The sequence below is a fragment of the Bos javanicus genome, chromosome X (genome assembly GCF_032452875.1).
Source record: "Bos javanicus breed banteng chromosome X, ARS-OSU_banteng_1.0, whole genome shotgun sequence".
Classification (NCBI taxonomy): Eukaryota; Metazoa; Chordata; class Mammalia; order Artiodactyla; family Bovidae; genus Bos; species Bos javanicus.
In genome coordinates this window covers 71,133,875-71,155,069 of record NC_083897.1, presented here as the reverse complement: position 1 = coordinate 71,155,069, position 21,195 = coordinate 71,133,875, and the positions used below count along the sequence as shown (strand labels likewise).

The 21,195-nt window shown below is 36.2% G+C and overlaps 1 pseudogene; it reads left to right on the top strand.

The window, feature by feature from the left end:
* The first annotated feature begins 9,677 nt into the window (after positions 1 to 9,677).
* LOC133242596 (transmembrane emp24 domain-containing protein 7-like) lies at positions 9,678 to 12,753 on the top strand (annotated as a pseudogene).
* Positions 12,754 to 21,195: the final 8,442 nt, after the last annotated feature.

The following is a 21,195-nucleotide window of genomic DNA, read 5'->3' as shown; positions in this document are numbered from 1 at the left end:
TCACTATGATATAACTACATTAATCTTGCTCTTTTTCAAACCTACAAACTTATTCTTACTTCTTCTAGGTCTTTGCACTTACTATAATGTTCTTTTCCCAGGTTGTTTAGTGGTTAATTCCTGATCCAGTAGTTTATTTCCTTTGCTTTAATTTTATCTTTCAGAGCCTTTCTTTATGGCCTGCTCTAATTAAAATAACATGCATTACCACTTGTACTCCTATTTTCCTATATTTTAACCTAATAGCTTATGTTTATTTGTTAATTGTCTGTACATCCTGTTGATTACAAGCTCCAAAATGTGTGTGCTTTATTCGCTGCCATGTCTCACAGCGTATTATAAATAAGCAGTAAATAAGCATTTAATTAATGTATTAGTTTGTAGGTAAATGGCAATATCTTGTAGGTGAATGGCAACATTCAATAACAAATAATTACCAAGCTCCAAGTTAAAGGAATATACAAAAGTAGATTAAGACCAACACAATATTACAAAGAATTATCCTCCAAAAGTATATGCATATAATTTATCCTATAAGGCAGAAAGTAAGCAGTGCTGTGATACATAAATGAAGAATAACACCTAATACATTGAAGGTGCTAAATAAAAAATATTTTTTCATCTTTATTGAGATATAATTAGCATATGATGTATAGGTTTGAGGTGTGCAATGTGATAATTTGGCATATGTTTATATTGTGAAATGATAACCACAATGAGATTAGTTAACACATCCATCACCTCACGGAGTTAATTTCTTGTGTAGTGAGAGGATTTAAGATTAACTATCTTACCAACTTTCAATTATAATACAGTATTTTTAACGATAGTCACCATACTCTAAACTAGATCTTCAGAACTTACTCATCTTCTAACTGAATGTTTGTACTTTTGGCCAACATCTCTCCACTTTCCATACCCTCCAGCCCCTGGAATCTATTGCATTTCTATGATTCAGTTTTCTTTCTTTTTTTTTTTTTTTCTTAGATTACACATGAAAATGAAATACAGTGTTGTCTGTCTAAGCTATGTCACTTAGTGGTGTTGTTGTTTAGTCACTAAATCTTTGTGACCCCATGGACTGTAGCTCACCAGGCTCCTCTCTCCATGGGGTTTCCCAAGCAAGAATACTAAAATGGTTTTCCATTTCCTTCTCCAAGGCATCTTCCTGAGCCAGGGATCAAACCCATGTCTCCTGCATTGGCAGGTGGATTCTTTACCATTGAGCCACCAGGGAAGCTTATATTACTGGGTATAATTTCCTAAATGTTCATTTATGTCATCGCAAATGGCAAGATTTCCTTCTTTCTATTTCTGGGTAGTATCTCATTATATATATATATATATATATATATATATATATATATCACATTTCCAACTATTATATTTGAATTAATAATTGAATCAGTGAACACCAAGGAATATTATCATATTTGAAGTTACTATTAATCATATACACTTCAACACAGTGTGGAGTGGATAGAAAATGTAGGGACAGAAAGAAGGAAAACATTTGAGCCTGGGTGGGTTGAGGGGTTATAATCAAGAAAAAGCATAAATTTGATGTTGGAGAGATGGTTCCACTGTGTCCTACTTTGGACACTAGAAAATCAATATAATGTAGTAAAGACTATATCTGTTTTTCTTGTCCCTGGTTCTTGGCACAGAGCTTCAAAAACCCTTAGAACTTTCTGAGTGACAGAAGTATCTTACTTAAGGAAATGACTCACAGTAGTCTCTAGATAGCTTCAGGATGGGAGTTGTCATCAGAAAACCAAATTTATAATTAGAGTGTTGGAATTTTCAGCTGCCCAACCTTGAAGGAAGAGAGGAGGGCTGGATATAGAGTTCACTTAAAATGTCAGTCATTTAATCAATCATGCTTATGTAATGTTACCCCATATAAAACGTCTGGATAATTAAGCTTGGGGGAATGTCTTGGTTGGTGAATATATCAATGTACTGAAAAGGTGACACTGCCTGATTCTGAGAAAACATAGACTTCTGTACCCAGGACCCTCCTAGAAGTTGTTCTATGTATCTTTTCACCTTATTATTCATTTGTAATCTTTATAATGAAATGGTAGCCATGCATATAGTGCTTTCCTAAGTTCTGTGAACCATTCCAATGAATTATCAAATAATTAAAATTGTTGGAAACTATAAATTTGTGATCATCTGGGCAGAATTGAAGGTAAGCTGGGGACTCTCCTTATGGCTGGCATTTGATGTAAATATTGATGTTGTCTTACTGGGGACCCTGCCTTTTAACTTCTGGGATCTTAGAAAGTGTCAGCTTTGAATTAAATTGTAGGACACCCAGTTGGTATCTGAGAATTAGTGTCAGAATGCAATCAGCAACTCACAGTATATTTCCTATACAGTATGACTGGAGTTGGAAATGGCAGCACTTCAGTATTCTTTCCTGGAAAATCCCATGAATAGAGAAGCCTGCCAGGATATATTATCCATAAAGTCACAAAGAGTCGGACACAACTGAAGTGACTTAGCATGCATACAATATGACATCTATCCATTTGTTGTAAGGTAAAAATTGTTAACTACAATTGATTTTGGTTATTGACATTAGTACCAACTTGCTATTTTATTTTCCAGTGAGTGAATTGGGAAATTTGACACTGTATTGGTTCCAATTTACATAAAAGTTGGCACCATATTGATGTTATTGTTAAAAATAAGCAACATTAAAACTATATACACCTTATAAATAATTTATAAAACATGAGTCATTGTCCTTTGATATAAATGAACTTTAAATTTTGTACATGTTTATAGATTTGAAAACTGAAGTGGTTTGCCATTCCCTTCTCCAGTGGACCACATTCTGTCAGACATCTCCACCATGACCCTCCTGTCCTGGGTGGCCCCACACAGCATGGCTTAGTTTCTTTGAGTTAGACAAGGCTGTGGTCCATGTGATCAGATTGGCTAGTTTTCTGTGATTCTGGTTTCAGTGTGTCTGCCCTCTGATGCCCTCTCGCAACACCTACCATCTGACTTGGGTTTCTCTTACCTTGGACATGGGGTATCTCTTCATGGCTGCTCCAGGAAAGTGCAGCCGCTGCTCTTTACCTTAGGTGAGTGGTATCTCCTCATGGCCGCCCCTCCTGACATTGAGTGTGGAGTAGCTCCTCATGGCCCTCCTTTGCCCCCGTAGCCGATGCTTCTTGGACATAGGGTTGCTCCTCTCGGCTGCCTCCTCTGACCTTGGGCATAGGGTAACTCCTGTCAGCTGCAGCCCCTGACCTCGGACGTGGGGTAGCTCCTCTCGGCCTCTGCTACTGACCTTGGACTTGGGTTAGCTCCTCTTGGTCGCTCCTGTGCCCACGCAGAGTCTGATTTTACCCTTCCATTTCTCAAGGCTAAAGCTCAGATTATAGGGGGAAAAAGTTGATTGACTGATGAATGTGACCATAGTGGACAAGTGAAAATGAAATTCATTCAGTTGTGTTTGACTCTTTGCAATCCCATGGACTGTGGCCCACCAGGCTTCTCAGTCCACGGAATTCTCCAGGCAAGAATACTGGAGTAGGTTACCATTTCCTTCTCCAGGGGATCTTCCTTACCCAAGAATTGAACCCAGTCTCCTGCATTCCAGGCAGAATATTTACCATCTGAGCCACCAGGGACCAGTACTAAAGCTTAATGAAAGGAGTAACCCCATTTGTAGGCACAGTGTACATCTGCAGAAATCTCCCAGTCTTTCAGGAAGGTTCATATTATTTTTCCCTTACATTTTTCTTACAGTACACTTTACTAAGAGGGATATCAGCCAGGTATTCTCAAATCTGAACTAGTGGATAGAACATGAGCTTTAGAGTTAATTAGACCCAAGTTTGAATCCTAAATTCCTCATTTTGCTAACTGATTTATATTGAGCAAGATGTTGAGTTTTCTAATCTTTAAATGGGATATGATATCTACTTCTCTGATACAATGTAGAAAAAGCACATGACACTTAATGAGCCCTCAAAAATGTACACTTTTAGGATCAAGGTTCTTTCTGGGCTTAGTAATACTATCTTTGAATGGTAAATAAATTAATACATATCTGATATTCTGCAAGAATTATACCTGTAGACTACCCAGTCTACATTAAATTCTTCCTGGAGAAAGGAGGCCACAAAGTTAGCAGGCCCCATTCTCACAGATGAAAATTGAGGGCAAAATTCACAAGCAATTTTAACAACATATCAGAGGAAGCTGGTTATTAAAAGCACAAGATCTGGAGCTAAATTTTTGGGTTCAAATTCTAGTTCTGCCATTTATTAGTTGTGTGACCTAGGCCACAGGTTATGTTACTTAACCTATTGGATTTTCAGTTTCTTCACTGATAAGTGAAGATTATATAATCTACCTCATAGTACACTATAGCTGGATCATACCTGCTCAAAAGGATCAATTTTTAATTTTCAGCTTCTTTATGAACAGGAGTAAGTTAAGCACATCTATTATTAAAAATAGAATCATATAAACAATATAAAATAAGCTGTATTAAAGAAAAACAGAATAAACACTTAAAACTCTTCACTTTTTCCTAGTACAAACAGCCTAAGGACACCGAGAACAAACCTGTGGTCTGACAAAATCAGACATCTTGGCCCATAGCAATGAGAGATATAACACATCAAGGGATTCATGGGGTATCCTCAAACAAAGGAGAAGATGGAGTTATAGAACTTTGGAGATGGAGTTATAAAGTTTAGGTGAAATTTAAATGAAAGTGTTTTGATAATTTCTAAGCAGAGCAGAGTTGCATACAAAGGTACCAACATCATGTATAGACTGCAAAGTGGACTCAACATCCTGTTTCATTAAAAATATAATACTTCCTCACAATTATTTCTTTTTTGTTATGTCATTGGTTTTCCCAGTGTGAGCTATAGTAAAACCCTGGAAGTAAAATGTCCACGCACTGTTCTGTGAGAGATGCATAAAGGGGCTGGAGGAGCAAAATGCACCATAAAAATATGAGAATCCTTCCTGCACCCTTTTTCCCACACTCAGCATTTCTAAGTTTAGAGCACAGGCAAAGAACAGAGGAGATAAGAAACCTTATATCTTCTCACCATATAGACCAGTAAATTCCCTCCCTCTAGAATCTGGTTCCCTGAACTAGGGTCAACTCTGCTCTGGGGTGAAACTCAGCCTCTGCAATATGGTGTCACACACTCCATCTCCTCAAATTCCACTGACTCAGACATGAATTCCACTTCAGAGCTAAGCTGGAGAAAATTTAAAAAGACACCACTAGATACAGTGCTAAGTATTAGCCCCTAAAGGAGCAGAAAGTAGGCCCCATGTAACATTCTTAAGACTCATACAAGAAAAGAAGGATAGGAAAGGGACCAGTGCCTTTTAATCTAAGTTTGAGTCTTGAGGTTGTACAGTAGAGAAACTGTGTGGGGTTTCACAACAGACATACAGTAAATCATCTTAACCTCAGTTATTGTTAAGTATTAAATAAGATAACTTGCATAAAAGTGATTGGCACGTGATAGGTGCTGATTTTCCCATTCACTCACTTTTTATCAAATATTGCTACTACTACCTACTTCTACTACTATTTGGATAAAGTTTTGTAATTTACTAACCACTTTTATACAACACCCAAGGACACACAATGAGTTAGGATGACAGCTGTGTCTAAAGTTTGGGTATTCAAAGCTAAATATTATAGCAGAATAACAATATCAGTAAAAACTAGCATTTATTAAATACTTTATATTTGGGACGACTGTATTAATACTTTCACATTGGTAACCTCTTATCCTTTCAACAACCCTATGAGGAGGGAGATTGTTTACTAAATGAAAAATTTGGGGCCTACAAAACAAAGTAAGGCTCAGAGTTTGAGGATGTGTCTGTGGGACTAAAATAATCACTCTTCTATACTGCTACACTGACTCACTAATGCTGTGGCATGAATGAGTTTTTTTCTGCTTTTTCCTGGTAGAAGCAAGGAAGGTCAAAACAAATAGGACTAAAAATAAAGTAGGTAAGGAGCTCTTTTTTTTTTTTTTTTCTATTTTTTAAGCCTGGTTCTAGGTGTGATATGTAAAGTTTGTGCAGAATATTAAAAAAACAAACAATAAACATGTATTTCTGACACAAATATTTGTGTCAATACCATTTTAAGTAACATTTCATAGTATGTTAGTATTATTAATGGACATTTGCAATAATTGAGTCCTACCTACACCAGGCACTCCACTTGGCACTTTGTACTCTTCATGTTAAAATAACCTTGTGTGACAGGTATTATTTTTATATTACCAGTGAAGAAGGAAATTTAAGGAGAATGATAACCTATTCTAAATCACACTCTTGGAATCACATATGACTTGCTCAAAAGTTCAGATTTTTAACCATGACTAACACTGAACTTATTCTCCTTGGACGACACACTCAGAATTCTTACTAGCAGCAGTAGTCCATGACAAAATGATTATCAACTTTTAAAGCATGACGATCTGCATATAATTAACAACATGCTATACTTGCATATCAGGTTATCATCACAGATTATAACCTGGAATTTAGTGTTGCTCAACATTTTCAAATTCTGAGTGGAAACAGCTTATACTTACAGAGAAGTCTCAAAAGGGGACTGTTTCCTTTGGATGCTTTTCAGTCTATTGCTGGCTTAAGCAAAACCACCAGAGAAAGGTGAATATTGACTAATGAATTACTTTATTTTGACCTGGTATAGCTCAATAACTTGTGGGGAAGATCACTTTGGAATTACATGATTCCAATTTACAATAAGCATCAATTACAATAAGCAACATTGTATTTACATCAATTTACAATAAGCAACATTATTAGAAATAGGCCTGAAGAAACCTGTCACTCTGCTTACTGTGAAGATGCTGTTGACAATATCCCTCACAACATACTTTTCAAAAATGCTAATAAAAAGACTAATTTTATGATCTTGCCATGCCATGCTCAGTTTTTTCAGTCGTGTCTGACTCTGGGAGCCTATGACCTGTAGCCCACCAGCCTCCTTTATCTAGGGAATTTTTCAGGCAAGAATACTGGAGTTGATTCCCATGCCCTCTTCTAGAGGATCTTCCCAATGCAGGGATCGAACCCACGTCTCCTGCATCTCCTGCATTGCAGATTTTTTTTTTTTTTTTTTTTTTTGCAGCTGAGCCACTGGGGAAGTCCTTTCTGATCTTAGTAGCAAAATTTTTTTCCCCTGATATTAGTAGCAATAGCTCTACTTCTTAGCAACTGGTCTATATTTGTTGTTTAGACAATGTGAATCATACAACTGATGGTATTTCCTTCTTTGCATTGAAAGTTTAAAATTTCAGAATCTAATTTCTAGTTCATGTTTGCACATGCGAAGAAGTCTTCAGACATTAATTTTTAATGCTAACTGCATTCATTCTTTTTGAAGTCACTGCTGTCTCTATTTCCAGAGCCATAAACTCTTTCCAAGCTTCACAGAGTCAGTATGTATAGTCACTACAACTATGGCATCTACAGTTAGATTGTCTGAGTTTGAATCTATTTTCTGTCACTTACTATGTGAACATGAGCAAGGTATTTCCTTACTCTGTACCTCAGTTTCTGCATTTATTGAGTGAACATATAGTACTTAACTCCTAGTTTTTATGAGTATTATTAATATATTGAAGTAATATATGTAAGGTGCTTAGAACAGAGCCTGAAACTCAGTACCACCATGTTGTGTAATTCAGAGGATACCATTTACATAGAAGGCTGTATTACCTCTTAGATTTGGACAGTATGGTGGCTCCGCTGATACATAGTGAGTGTCATATACATATTAGACAGTTATTGTTATCACATGCTACTAAGGCAAGGTTTTATTGGAAAACATAGAATTTCACCTATTTTGCTGTCTCTGTTTCCACAGAGGAAGGTGGATGTGTAAAAACTTGGCTTTCTAAAATATTCATACATCTAAATAGAGCCAGCTGTAATCCATTTTTGTTTGTTTTCTGCTAGGTGAGTGACATGTTAGCAGCATGTGATATCCAAGTATTATATGTAAATATGCTAGGTAAGACATTTCATCAGACTTGTTTTTCTAACTTTAGACAGCAAATACAGTATAAGGAAACTTTTCATTTGATATTTACCCACAAACTTTCTTAAGGGTTTTAAATGATTCTAATGAAAGGGTTGTATGGAATTAGGGTTAACATTTCAGATTCTTTGTTTTAAACTCTCGTTTCAAATTGAGAAGATGTTTAAAAGTTTAAAGTCAAATAAGCATATACTTCCAACGTGCATCTACCACCACCATCAATACTACCTTCTTTAATTTGCCTTCTTTAAACTAAAAAACTGCCTGACAATAATCATCTCAAATGACAGAAACATGAGAATGCAGAAGAAGATTTGGAGGTTTTTTTTTAAAAAAAATCATGAATGCCAAGATATTAAAATAAAAATAAATATACATATTATTAATTTTAGTGATATAATAGTTCCACTTCAGATGAAAGTGGATTTTAGAGAACAGAATTTTCTGTTTAGAAGACAGAATAGATCTAGTGACTGGTCTCACAGGTTTGCAGGCAAACACACAAGTCTCATAATTTCCAAAAGATATTCCATTTTTTAGAAAGCAGAGAAGGAAAAGTTATAGTAGAAGGGATAATTGTACTCTCATCCCTTTGTATTGATAGGGTAATCTAAAAGTATTGCAAAGGGAGGGGCAAAGGACCATTCGGCTTTACTTTCAGTAAAAATGAACTTTTAATTGGTTGAATGTGAGCTGCTATCTTCAATTTGTTCCTGGCTCATAAATATTAGAACAGTTCCTCTGTCTACCTTTTTCAAGATCAGAAGTCAACAATTGGCTACCTCACTTCTTCAGTCAAATTGCCAATTTTTTTCTCCATAAATCTCAAGACCCTCCCACATTGTCTACTCCACTTTCAATAAAAGAAAAACCAATAAAGAAGCCAAAATAAAGCATTTCAAAACCCAGTTTACCCACAAGTCCAGGGAAACTGCCTAACTCATTGCTCTAAATCTTAAACTAGGAAACTCTGTGGAAAAATTATTCCATGTAGGAGTTTTGGTCATTGAATATGATTCCTATCCTAAACCCTCAGAGTAGCATATCAACATCCCACGTGCTCAGGTTCAAAAGAAATAAAGTAAATCAAGGAATACCATGATGTCACCATTTACATATTACAAATGCAATATGATGCATTTGTTCCTTCTCCAAATATTTATTGATTATTTATTGCATTCAAAACACTGGTAAGCAGGCTGAGTTCATGATCTCTATCTCCTAAGAGTAAAAACAGATCTCACACTTAAAGTTAAATAGACAATCTGGTTGACTATTCAATTTTGCTTAAACTCATTGAAATAAAAAAACATATAATTGAAGGATGTGTTTTCTTTGAAAAGAAGATCTCAGCATGGGCCACACTGTGTTCCTCTAAAATTAAATGTTGAAGTCCTAACTTGAGGTTCACTATAATATAAACTTACTTGGAGATAGGGTCTTTATCATGCTAAAATGAGGCCACTACAGTTCGCCCCAATTTAATATGACCTGTGTCCTTACAAAAAGGGAAAATTTGGAGACAGGATTATACACAGAAAGAACATTATGTGGATATATAAACAGCCACCTATAAGCCAAAGAGAGAGGCATGGAACAGAACTTTTGCTCACATTCCTCAGGAAGAACCAATCCTGCTGATACCTTGTGCTCTAGAACTGTTGATACAGTAAGTTGTTGTTTAAGCCACCCAGTTTATGGTACTTTGTTACAGAAGCCTGAGTAAACTAATAAAATCGGTTCAACAGTTCATAATTATGCAGAAGCCTGTTTTCAACCTATCTAGAAGTATATACACAACGTATATATATTCACACACAAACACATAAATACACCTTGAGGAAACTTAAGGCAGAACTAATTAGCATGCCTCTGAAAATGAACACTCCCATTTTATTTTTTATCAAAAATTAATAATGACTAATACTATAAAGGGATAAAAGCAACTGTATTAAAGAAGTTCAAGAAATGGTTTGTATTATCAATGCTAAATTACTCTGGACAGTTACTGAAGATCTATGTGAATGTCAAAATCAGCATTATGAAAAATAAATTAAATGGAAAAATGCTACAACAGACCCAGGCGCTGGCTGTTTTGGGAATCGCATTCTCAAGGCTATGTTATTCTCTGGCCCACGTGTAATCCATGCATGGTGGCATGGAATTTTTTAACAGCAAAATTCCAGTCAGCCAAGTGTGTAATTTGAACCTCAACTGTTCCATAAATGTAAGAAGAGGGGAAAGGGGTACATTTTATATTTAACTGAAAAACATTAATGTTACTATAGATTAAATAACTTCTGAGTTATTCAGGGGAGATTCTTTGAGATAGCACTCAAATTAGAAATTATTTGTGTTTTTTTTTTTTTTTCAATCACAAGTTAGGTACATTTCTAAAACAATAATGCAAATATCAGGTATATTTATAAAGCAGAAGTGCAAGTACACATATCTATAAAATTAAATATGCCTGCATATACCTATACATGTTATAGGACATTTTATGATTATAATGTTCTTTAACATGTTGAAAGTTTTGAGCTGTGTGTGTGTGTGTGTATGTGTGTGTAAGAAGGTCTTACAATTTCCAATGAAGAAATTCAAGCACTTCAGGGAGGTCACAGTTTATGTTCTTAATCAGTAACCACCAAAATTATTAGTGAACCTTTGAGATGAAGGGCTGGGAAGAAGTTCAGAATGGGTTGAAAGCAATTTAGGATGGTAGGACGAGGTTGATGACATATTATTTATGAAAGAAAATTCCTTAAAGGGACAATATAGGTCAAAGGATACTGAGCAATTGGTGAATTCCAGATAATCTATCACTCAGCAGTCAGAATACATATTGACTTTTCCTGCTTCTTTCTAGGTACACCCCTGCAAAAAGCATCAGGAAGAATATGTTGGAATTGGTTTATCTGACATATTGGTACTGAGTAGGAAGGATGGCAAATAATTTAAGTAGTTTAGAGTTGTTTAGAATTTTCTGGACTTCAGTCTTAAGCTGAAGTCTCATTGCAATATTGCCCTCTGAAAAATTTTCTCACAAATACATTTCTAGCCTAGACAAGAAACTTAATTTAATAACTGTGGATGTATTTATCTGTACTTGGAATTTTCTGTACCTTACTTAGTTGCAGTAACAAGTTAATATTTTCTTCTTATAATAATATTATATCTGTCATATGTTGAGTACCAGGTAATATTATAAACTTCATATTTAATCTTAAAAAAAAAAAAAAACCTCTGCAAGGTAGGTGATATTGTTTTCATTTTACAAAGATCCCGTGGGTATAAGGGTAAAAGTATATGATATATTTTGGATTCAAACCCAATCAGGTTGAATTCAATGCTATGCTATTTCATTTACAGTATAAGTGGTTGGATTTGAATTTGTGACCTATTTTTTAAAATGTGCCCTGCTTTATTTTTTTTAACAATTTATATATATATAGTCCCTTCCAAAATTCTGTGTTTCAGCAGGCTTTACTGACACATAATTTTTCCTTTGGATTATTAAATGGAGTATATATTGTCAACATAAGTTAGGGGACATTAGCCATCCATTTAAGAAACTCAAATGTCTTCCTTCCCAGCTTTTTCCTGGTCCTAGGTCCTCAGCACGCCTCACCCACACCCAATGGATCACTTCTGATCCCTAATATCTCCAAGGCTCAGAGAGACTGCAGTGTGTCTTTGTGGGACATCCACAAGGGGCAAAGGTCTGTTGTGCACCAGTTGATGCAGACCTGACCCTAGTCTCCCCACAGCTCTGTTAAGGAGCCACCATAGCCTCTCAGGATGCCCTGGATGATGACAGCATCGAGCTAGATGGCTGCTGCAGGTCACTTGGGGCACTGCTGGGTGGTGGAGCCTTCCTGGGGGCATATAGATTAACTTCAAACTGCCTGGCTATGCCCAGTAGTGCCTCTATAGGACATCATGCATGGCACCAAGTGCACTCTAGAGTTCCAGGCAATTGCTGGCAGTCACTATGATGTAATTTGTCAATCTGGAGATCCTTATCACAATGCTTTATACAAAGTGAAGAAACAGCCTTCTAAAATGGGACATACAAATTTTGAATCAAGGATGAACATTCTGCTTTCACACATAAAAACGTGTATTTTGATTTTGAAGTCAGAAAACACCCACCTTTGTTTCCTAGTGATAGCTGAGTCAGTGCTCTCAGCCAGATGGAATCTGCCTCTGTTTCAACTCAAGAAACTTTAAAGTCTGTCATTGACTTTCAGACTTATTTCCTTTTGAGAGAAGTTCAAGACCTAAGCCAACCAAGGATCTAAATGGCCTTGGATTGTAGAGGCCTGCATTCTTGCTGGTAATTAGCATAGGGCAGGTATTTCTTCTGAAAAGTTTTTTCTCAGATAAAAGAACTACTAGTATTGGAGAAGGCGATGGCACCCCACTCCAGTACTCTTGCCTGGAAAATCCCATGGACAGAGGAGCCTGGTGTGCTGCAGTCCATGGGGTCGTGAAGAGTTGGACATGACTGAGCGACTTCCCTTTTACTTTTCACGTTCATGCATTGGAGAAGGAAATGGCAACCCACTCCAGTATTCTTGCCTGGAGAATCCCAGGGACGAGGGAGCCTGGTGGGCTGCCATCTATGGGGTCACACAGAGTTGACACAACTGAAGTGACTTAGCAGCAGCAGTGTTGGATCATAACTAGTTTTTAAGAATTGATGCACCCTAACCAATGGAATGTTGCTGATCTTTAATTTTAGGTATGGAAGAACTTACTACTGGCAAATTTTTTATTTTTTTTAATTTAAATTTATTTATTTTAATTAGAGGCTAATTACTTTACAATATTGTATTGGTTTTGCCAAACATCAACATGAATCTGCCACGGGTATACACATGTTCCCAATCCTGAACCCCCTTCCCACCTCCCCATACCATCCCTCTGGCTGATCCCAGTGCACCAGACCAAAGCATCCTGTATCCTGCATCGAACCTGGACTGGCAATTTATTTCTTATATGATATTATACATGTTTCAATGCCATTCTCCCAAATCATTACCCCCTCCCTCTCCCACAGAGTCCAAAAGACTGTTCTATACATCTGTGTCTCTTTTGCTGTCCCGCATACAGGGTTATCGTTACCATCTTTCTAAATTCCATATATATGCGTTAGTATACTGTATTGGTGTTTTTCTTTCTGGCTTACTTCACTCTGTATAATCGGCTCCAGTTTCATCCACCTCATTAGAACTGATTTAAATGTATTATTTTTAATGGCTGAGTAATACTCCATTGTGTATATGAACCACAGCTTTCTTATCCATTCATCTGCTGATGGACATCTAGGTTGCTTCCATGTCCTGGCTATTATAAACAGTGCTGTGATGAACATTGGGGTACACATGTCTCTTTCAATTCTGGTTTCCTCAGTGTGTATGCCCAGCAGTGGGATAGCTGGGTCATATGGCAGTTCTATTTCCAGTTTTTTTAAGGAATCTCCACACTATTCTCCATAGTGGCTGTATTAGTTTGCATTCCCACCAACAGTGAAAGAGGGTTCCCTTTTCTCCACACCCTCTCCAGCATTTATTTTTTCTAGACCTTTGGATAGCAGCCATTCTGACTGGCGTGAAATGGTACCTCATTGAGGTTTTGATTTGCATTTCTCTGACAATGAGTGATGTTGAGCATCTTTTCATGTGTTTGTTATCCATCTGTATGTCTTCTTTGCAGAAATGTCTATTTAGTTCTTTGGCCCATTTTTTGATTGGGTCGTTTATTTTTCTGGAATTGAGCTGCAGCAGTTGCTTGTATATTTTTGAGATTAGTTGTTTGTCAGTTGCTTCATTTCCTATTATTTTCTCCCATTCTGAAGGCTGTCTTTTCAACTTGCTTATAGTTTCCTTTGTTGTGCAGAAGCTTTTAAGTTTCATTAGGTCCCATTTATTAATTTTTGCTTTTTCCCCCCAGTATTCTGGGAGGTGGGTCATAGAGGATCCTGCTGTGATGTATGTTGGAGAGTGTTTTGCCTATGTTCTCCTCTAAGAATTTTATAGTTTCTGGTCTTACATTTAGATCTTTAATCCATTTTGAGTTTCTTTTTGTGTACGGTGTTAGAAAGTGTTCTAGTTTCATTCTTTTACAAGTGGTTGACCAGTTTTCCCAGAACCACTTGTTAAAGAGATTGTCTTTTCTCCATTCGATATTCTTCCCTCTTTTGTCAAATATAAGGTGTCCATAGGTGCACGGATTTTTCTCTGGGCTTTCTATTTTGTTCCATTGATCTATATTTTTGTCTTTGTGCCAGACAATACTGTCTTGATGACTGTGGCTTTGTAGTAGAGCCTGAAGTCAGGCAAGTTGATTCCTCCAGTTCGAATCTGCTTTCTCAAGATTGCTTTGTCTATTTGAGGTTTTTTGTATTTCCATACAAATTGTGAAATTATTTGTTCTAGCTCTGTGAAAAATATTCGTTGGTAGCTTGATAGGGATTTCATTGAATCTATAGATTGCTTTGGGTATTATACTCATGTTCACTATATTGATTCTCCCAATCCATAAACATGATATATTTCTCTATCTATTAGTGTCCTCTTTGATTTCTTTCACCAGATTTTTATAGTTTTCTATATATAGGTCTTTTGTTTCTTTAGGTAGATATATTCCTAAGTATTTTATTCTTTTCGTTGCAATGGTGAATAAGATTTTTTTCCTTAATTTCTCTTTCTGTTTTCTCATTAGTGTATAGGAATGCAAGGGATTTCTGTGTGTTGATTTTATATCCTGCAACTTTACTATATTCATTCATTAGCTCTAGTAATTTTCTGGTGGAGTCTTTACGTTTTTCTATGTAGAGGATCATGTCATCTGCAAACAGTGAGAGTTTTACTTCTTTTCCAATTTGGGCTCCTTTTATTTCTTTTTCTGCTCTGATTTTTGTGGCCAAAACTTCCAAAACTATGTTGAATAGTAGTGGTGAAAGTGGGCACCCTTGTCTTGTTCCTGACTTTAGGGGAAATGCTTTCGTTTTTAAAAACCTTATTCATAAACTTGTTTGTGGGGGATGCACAGTGTATAGCCTCAAACTTTAAAAAGGACACTTTAAATTTATACAGGTAAAAAAATCTTCGGGACTTATTTTGGGCTATTCATAAATTCAACACCAAAGATTTACTTTTTCCTTGGTTGTTTATATCTATTCTTCTGTACACTAAACTTTGGTATTTTTATTCCTTTTAGCCATTTAAAAGTACTTTACTTATAGTTTGTGCATATTTTTAAAACCTTAGATTTAATGTCTAAATGTATTGTGAAGGAAGATAATTGACTTTTAACTGTTTATAAGAAATAAAACTTTGTTTTTAAGGAAACTGAATCTGACTAATTATATTCTTTTTTCCCCCAATACTTTTCATAAAAAGTTTATTTTATGATTTTATTTTTATATATATTCATGTAAATGCAAAGCTTTTGGGACACACACAAACTCACACACCCCTGAAGACACACGGCTCTATTTGATATTTGGCAGATATCATATTATTTTTTCAAATGTTTTTATGACTAAAACACATCTTTCCTAGTATGCGATCCCATGTGAATTTTAATATTATTTTTTTATTGAGAATTCTATTTTATTTATTTATTTTTTCAGATGCCTTGAACTTGCTTTATTTATTATTATTATTATTATTTACTTTACAATATTTTATTGGTTTTGCTATACATCAATATGCATCCGCCATGGGTGTACACATGTTCCCTGTCCTGAACCCCCTCCCACCTCCCTCCCCATATCATACCTCTGGGTCATCCCAGTGCACCAGCCCCAAGCTTCCTGTATCCTGCATCCAACCTGGATTGGAGATTCATTTCTTATATGATATTATACATGTTTTAATGCCATTCTCCCAAATCATCCCCCCCTCTCCCACAGAGTCCAAAATACTGTTCTATACATCTCTGTGTCTTTTGCTGTCTCACATACAGGGTTGTCGTTACCATATTCCTAAATTCCATATATATATTCTAAACCCAATTCTCCACTGATTAATTTTATGTGGAAAACTGATCACAGAAATGTTATTTAAAAAAAATGTTATTTAATATTGATATAATTTTAAGTTCATATATCATGGTTTATTTCTAACAAGCTTAGAAAACGTCACATTTTTGTTACAGGAGGTCTATTCCATGATTTATAACAAGATATTTTTTTTTAATTCATAAATAATTCTTATCAAACAAAAAATAGTATGTTTAAATAAAATATTATATTTTATACAAGCCTGAAAATCAGATTGTTATAACAGGTAGAATATTTACAGGATAAAATTTAAGACACTTCAGTGGGGGAAAAATGAATGAAAAATTTTTTACTGAGTTATCCGCACACATCACATTTTCAGTATTTTTACCAAGAAAGAGGTGATCCATTTCATTTTAACATTGTAATTGACTGGTTCTTGCTCTTATGTGAATTTCATGTCTTTAAGTAATTCCAGTTAAAATCCATAGCTGTAATGTAATATTAGTACGGTAAAAGTGTCATACACTTTATCTTCAAGGGTGTGATGCACTGAGAAGTTAGTTTCTTTGTATTTTTTCTTTTCTTTTTTTGTCTTACACGTGGAATTTCTACAGTCTCTAGTTAGCAGCCCTAAGATGATCTAAAATTTTAGACTATTGTGTGTGATTTTTATTTGATAATCCGTACTGACACTAATATATTTAATGAGTATTAAATAATGCATATTTTGTACTATAGGGTTTGCACTTTGTCTGCATTTTGAAACATATAGATAGAAATGATTGAAAAAAGACTTTGTTCCAAGTATTATGGAATAGAATATGAGATGATGTAAAATTCCATAGGTGTTTAAAGCTTTTCTCATGTTAAAAATAATTTGCAACTGCTTTTGTCCTGCTTCTTTCCCTCACCCTAAAGTGCTGAGTAATGACTGTCATATTTTAGAAACTTTGATATGTGTACTATAGAACACTGATGGGATAGCACCTACCACTACCAACTAGAAGTTAATTCTAAATTAAAAGCATGTACACTTTAGCATGTAAAAGCAAAACAAAACCAAGTTTTCTGGCTTCTTATTTTCTAATGCCACAGTGTATCAAGGAGTGAAAATGTTTTCAAAATTTAATTCTAAAATTTTGAGGACAAAATTACATTTCCTTAAACAATATTATTCAATGAATTCAGTTCAGTTCAGTCGATCAGTCATGTCCAACTCTTTGTGACCCCACGGACTGCAGCATGCCAGGCTTCCCTGTCCATCACCAAATCCTGGAGCTTGCTCAAATTCATGTCCATTGAGTCAGTGATACTATCCAATCATCTCATCCTCCATCATCCCCTTTTCCTCCTGCCTTCAATCTTTCCCAGCATGATGGTATTTTCCAGTGAGTCAGTTGTTTGCATCAGGTGGCCAAAGTATTGGAGCTTCAGCTTCAGCATCAGTCATTCCAATGAATATTCAGGACTGATTTTCTTTAGGATGGACTGGTTGGATCTCCTTGCAGTCCAAGGGACTCTCAATAGTCTTCTGCAACACCACAGTTCAAAAGCATCAATTATTTGATGCTCAGCTTTCTTTATGGTTCAAATCTCACATCCATACATGAAAACTGTAAAAACCATAGCTTTGACTTGATGGACCTTTGTTGGCAAAGTAATGTCTCTGCTTTGTAATATGTAGTCTAGGTCGGTCTAAGTTTTTCTTCCAAGGGAAGTGTCTTTTAATTTCATGGCTGCAGTCACTATCTGCAGTGATTTTGGAGCCTAAGAAAATAAATATCTGTCACTGTTACCATTATTTTCCCATCTATTTGCAAAGAAGTGATGCAACTTGATGCCATGATCTTTGTTTTTTGAATGTTGAGTTTGAAGCCAACTTTTTCACTCTCCTTTCAATTTCATCAAGAGGCTTTTTAGTTCCTCTTCACTTTCTGCCATAAGGGTGATGTCATCTGCATATCTGAGGTTACTGATATTTCTCCCGGCAATCATAATTCCAGCTTGTGCTTCTTCTAGCCCAGCATTTCTCAAGATGCACTCTGTATATAAGTTAAATAAGCAGGGTGAAAATATGGAGGCTTGACGTACTCCTTCTCTGAATTAAAAATTTGTGCAGATTTATCTATTGGGGATCTTGTATTGAAGTTTCCTGCAATTTTACAAATGTCCCTATATATTTAGATTTCAAATTTTTAAATACTGTTAACAGATTAATAAGCATGTTGTTTTAATTGTTGTTGTCGCCCAGTAGTGTCTGACTCTTTGCAGCTCCATGGACTGCAGCATGCCAAGTTTCCCTGTCCATCACAATTCCCCGGAGTTTGCCCAAGTTCATGTTTATCACATTAGTGATGCCATTCAGCCATCTCATCCTCTGATGCCCTCTTCTCCTTCTGCCCTCAATCTTTCCCAGCATCATGGACTTTCTATTGAGTCCTCTGTTCACATAAGATGACCAAAATATTGGCGCTTCAGCTTTGGCATCAGTCCTTCCAGTCAATATTCAAGGTTCATCTCCCTTAAGACTGACTGGTATGATTTCCTTGCTGCCCAAGGGACTTTCAGGAGTCTTCTCCAGCACCATAGTTCAAAGGCATTGATTCTTTGGTGTTCTGCCTTCTTTACAGTCCAGCTCTCACAACCATATGTGGCTACTGTGAAGACTACAGCTTTGACTATACAGACCTTTGTTGGCAGAGTAATGTCTCTTCTTTACAACACACTGTCTAAATTTGTCATCAGGTTTTTGCCAAAAACCAATCATCTTCCAATTTCATGGCTTGAGTCACTGTCCACAATGATCTTGGAAACCAGGAAGAGGAAATCTGTCACTACTTCCATGTTTTCCCCCTCCACTTGCCATGCATTAATGGAGCCAGATGCCATGATCTTAGCTTTTTAATATTTAGTCTTAAGCCAGTTCCTTCACTCTCTTCCTTCACCCTCATCAAGTGGCTCTTTAGTTTCTCTTTGCTTTCTGCCATTAGAGGGATATCATCTACATATCTGTGGTTGTTGATGTTTCTCCTGCTTATATTGATTCTAGTTTGTAACTCATCCAGACCAGAATGTCTCATGACGTGCTCAGCCTATAGGTTAAACAAGCAGGGTGACAACAGACAGCCCTGTCTTACTCCTTTCTGTATCTTGAATCAATCAGTTGTTCCATACAGGGTCCTAGCTGTTGCTTTTTTTCACCCACATACAGGTTTCTCAGAAGACAATTAAAATGGTCTGGTAATCCCATCTCTGTAAGAGCTTTCCACAGTTTGTCATGATCCACATAGTCAAAAATTTTAGCTTAGTTGATGAAACAGAGATAGATGTTTTTCTGAAATTCCCTTGATTTCTGAAATTTCCTTGATTTCCCCAGTGAAAGCTAGCAACTTGATCTCTAATTCCTCTTTCTTTCCTAAACCCAACCTGGATGTTTGGAAGTTCTTGATTTGCATTATGCTGAAGCTTATCATGCAAAATTTTAAGCAAAATTTTACGCACAACCTTACTAGCATCTGAGATGCTAATAAGCATGAGCATATGTTAAATGTCCTTCTCTGGTTGCCTGTCTGCTCTATTGTGTTCAGTTATTTAAACCATACTTAAATACAGTCGGGTATCATAGGTATGTTGAGTTTGGCATAGATGATATAGTTATTTAATCGGTGCTTATCAAAATGTCAAGATATTAGCCTATTACCACGAATAACTTGTAATGAAATTACTGAGATATATTGGGTTGATCAAAAGATTCATTTGGGTTGTCTATAGCATTTTATGGGAAAACCCAAACAAACTTTTAAGCCACCACAACAGTAAATTTTTTCAAATTATCACTGTTCAGTTCAGTTCAGTCATTTCCAACTCTTTGCAATCCTATGGACTGCAATGCCATCCAACCATCTCATCCTCTGTCATCCCCCTTTCAATCTTTCCCAGCATAAGGGTCATTTCAAACGAGTCAATTCTTCATATCAGGTGGCCAAAGTATTGGGGCTTCAGCTTCAGCATCAGTAGCTCCAATGGATATTTAGGACTGATTCCCTTTAAGATTGACTGGTTGGATCTCCTTGCAGTCCTAGGGACTCTCAAGAGCCTTTTCCAACACCACAGTTTAAAAGCATCAATTATTCGGTGCTCAACTTTTTTTATGGTCCAACTGTCACATTCATACATGACTACAGGAAAAACCATAGCTTTGACTAGAAGGACCTTCATTGGCAAAATAATGCTTTCTTTTAAAAAAAAAAAAGTATTAAAAAGTAAATCTTTTTAATAAGGTGTCTAGGTTGGTCATAGTTTTTCTCCCAAGGAGTGAGTGTCTTTCAATTTCATGGCTGAAGTCACCATCTGCAGTGATTTTGGAGCCCCCCAAAATAAAGTCTATCACTGTTTCCATTGTTTCCCCATCTATTTGTCATGAAGTGATGAGACTAGATGCCATGATCTTTGTTTTTTGAATGTTGAGTTTGAAGCCAACTTTTTCACTCTCCTCTTTCACTTTCATCAAGAGGCTTCTTTGCTTTCTGCCATAAAGGTGGTATCATCTGCATATCTGAGGTTATTGACAATTCTCCCAGCAATCTTGATTTCAGCTTATGCTTCACCTAGCCAGCATTTCTCATATTGTTCTATGCATATAAGTTAAATAAACAGGATGACAATATACAGCTTTGACATACTCCTTTCCCAAATTGGAGCCAGTCCATTGTTCCATATCTGGTTCTAACTGTTGCTTTTTGACCTGCATACAGATTTATCAGGAGTCAGGCAAGGTGATCTGGTATTCCCATCTCTTGAAGAATTTTCCACAGTTTGTTGTGACCCACACAGTCAAAGGCTTTGGCATAGTTAATAAAGCAGAAGTAGATGTTTTTTTCTGGAATTCTCTTGTTTTTTCAATGATCCAGTGGATGCTGGCAATTTGATCTCTGGTTCCCCTGACTTTTCTAAATCCAGCTTGAACATCTGGAATTTCACAGTTCACGTGTTGTTGAAGCTTCATGTGGATGATTTTGAGCATCATTTTGCTAGTGTGTCAAATGAGTGTGATTGTGTGGTAGTTTGAACATTCTTTGGCATTACCTTTCTT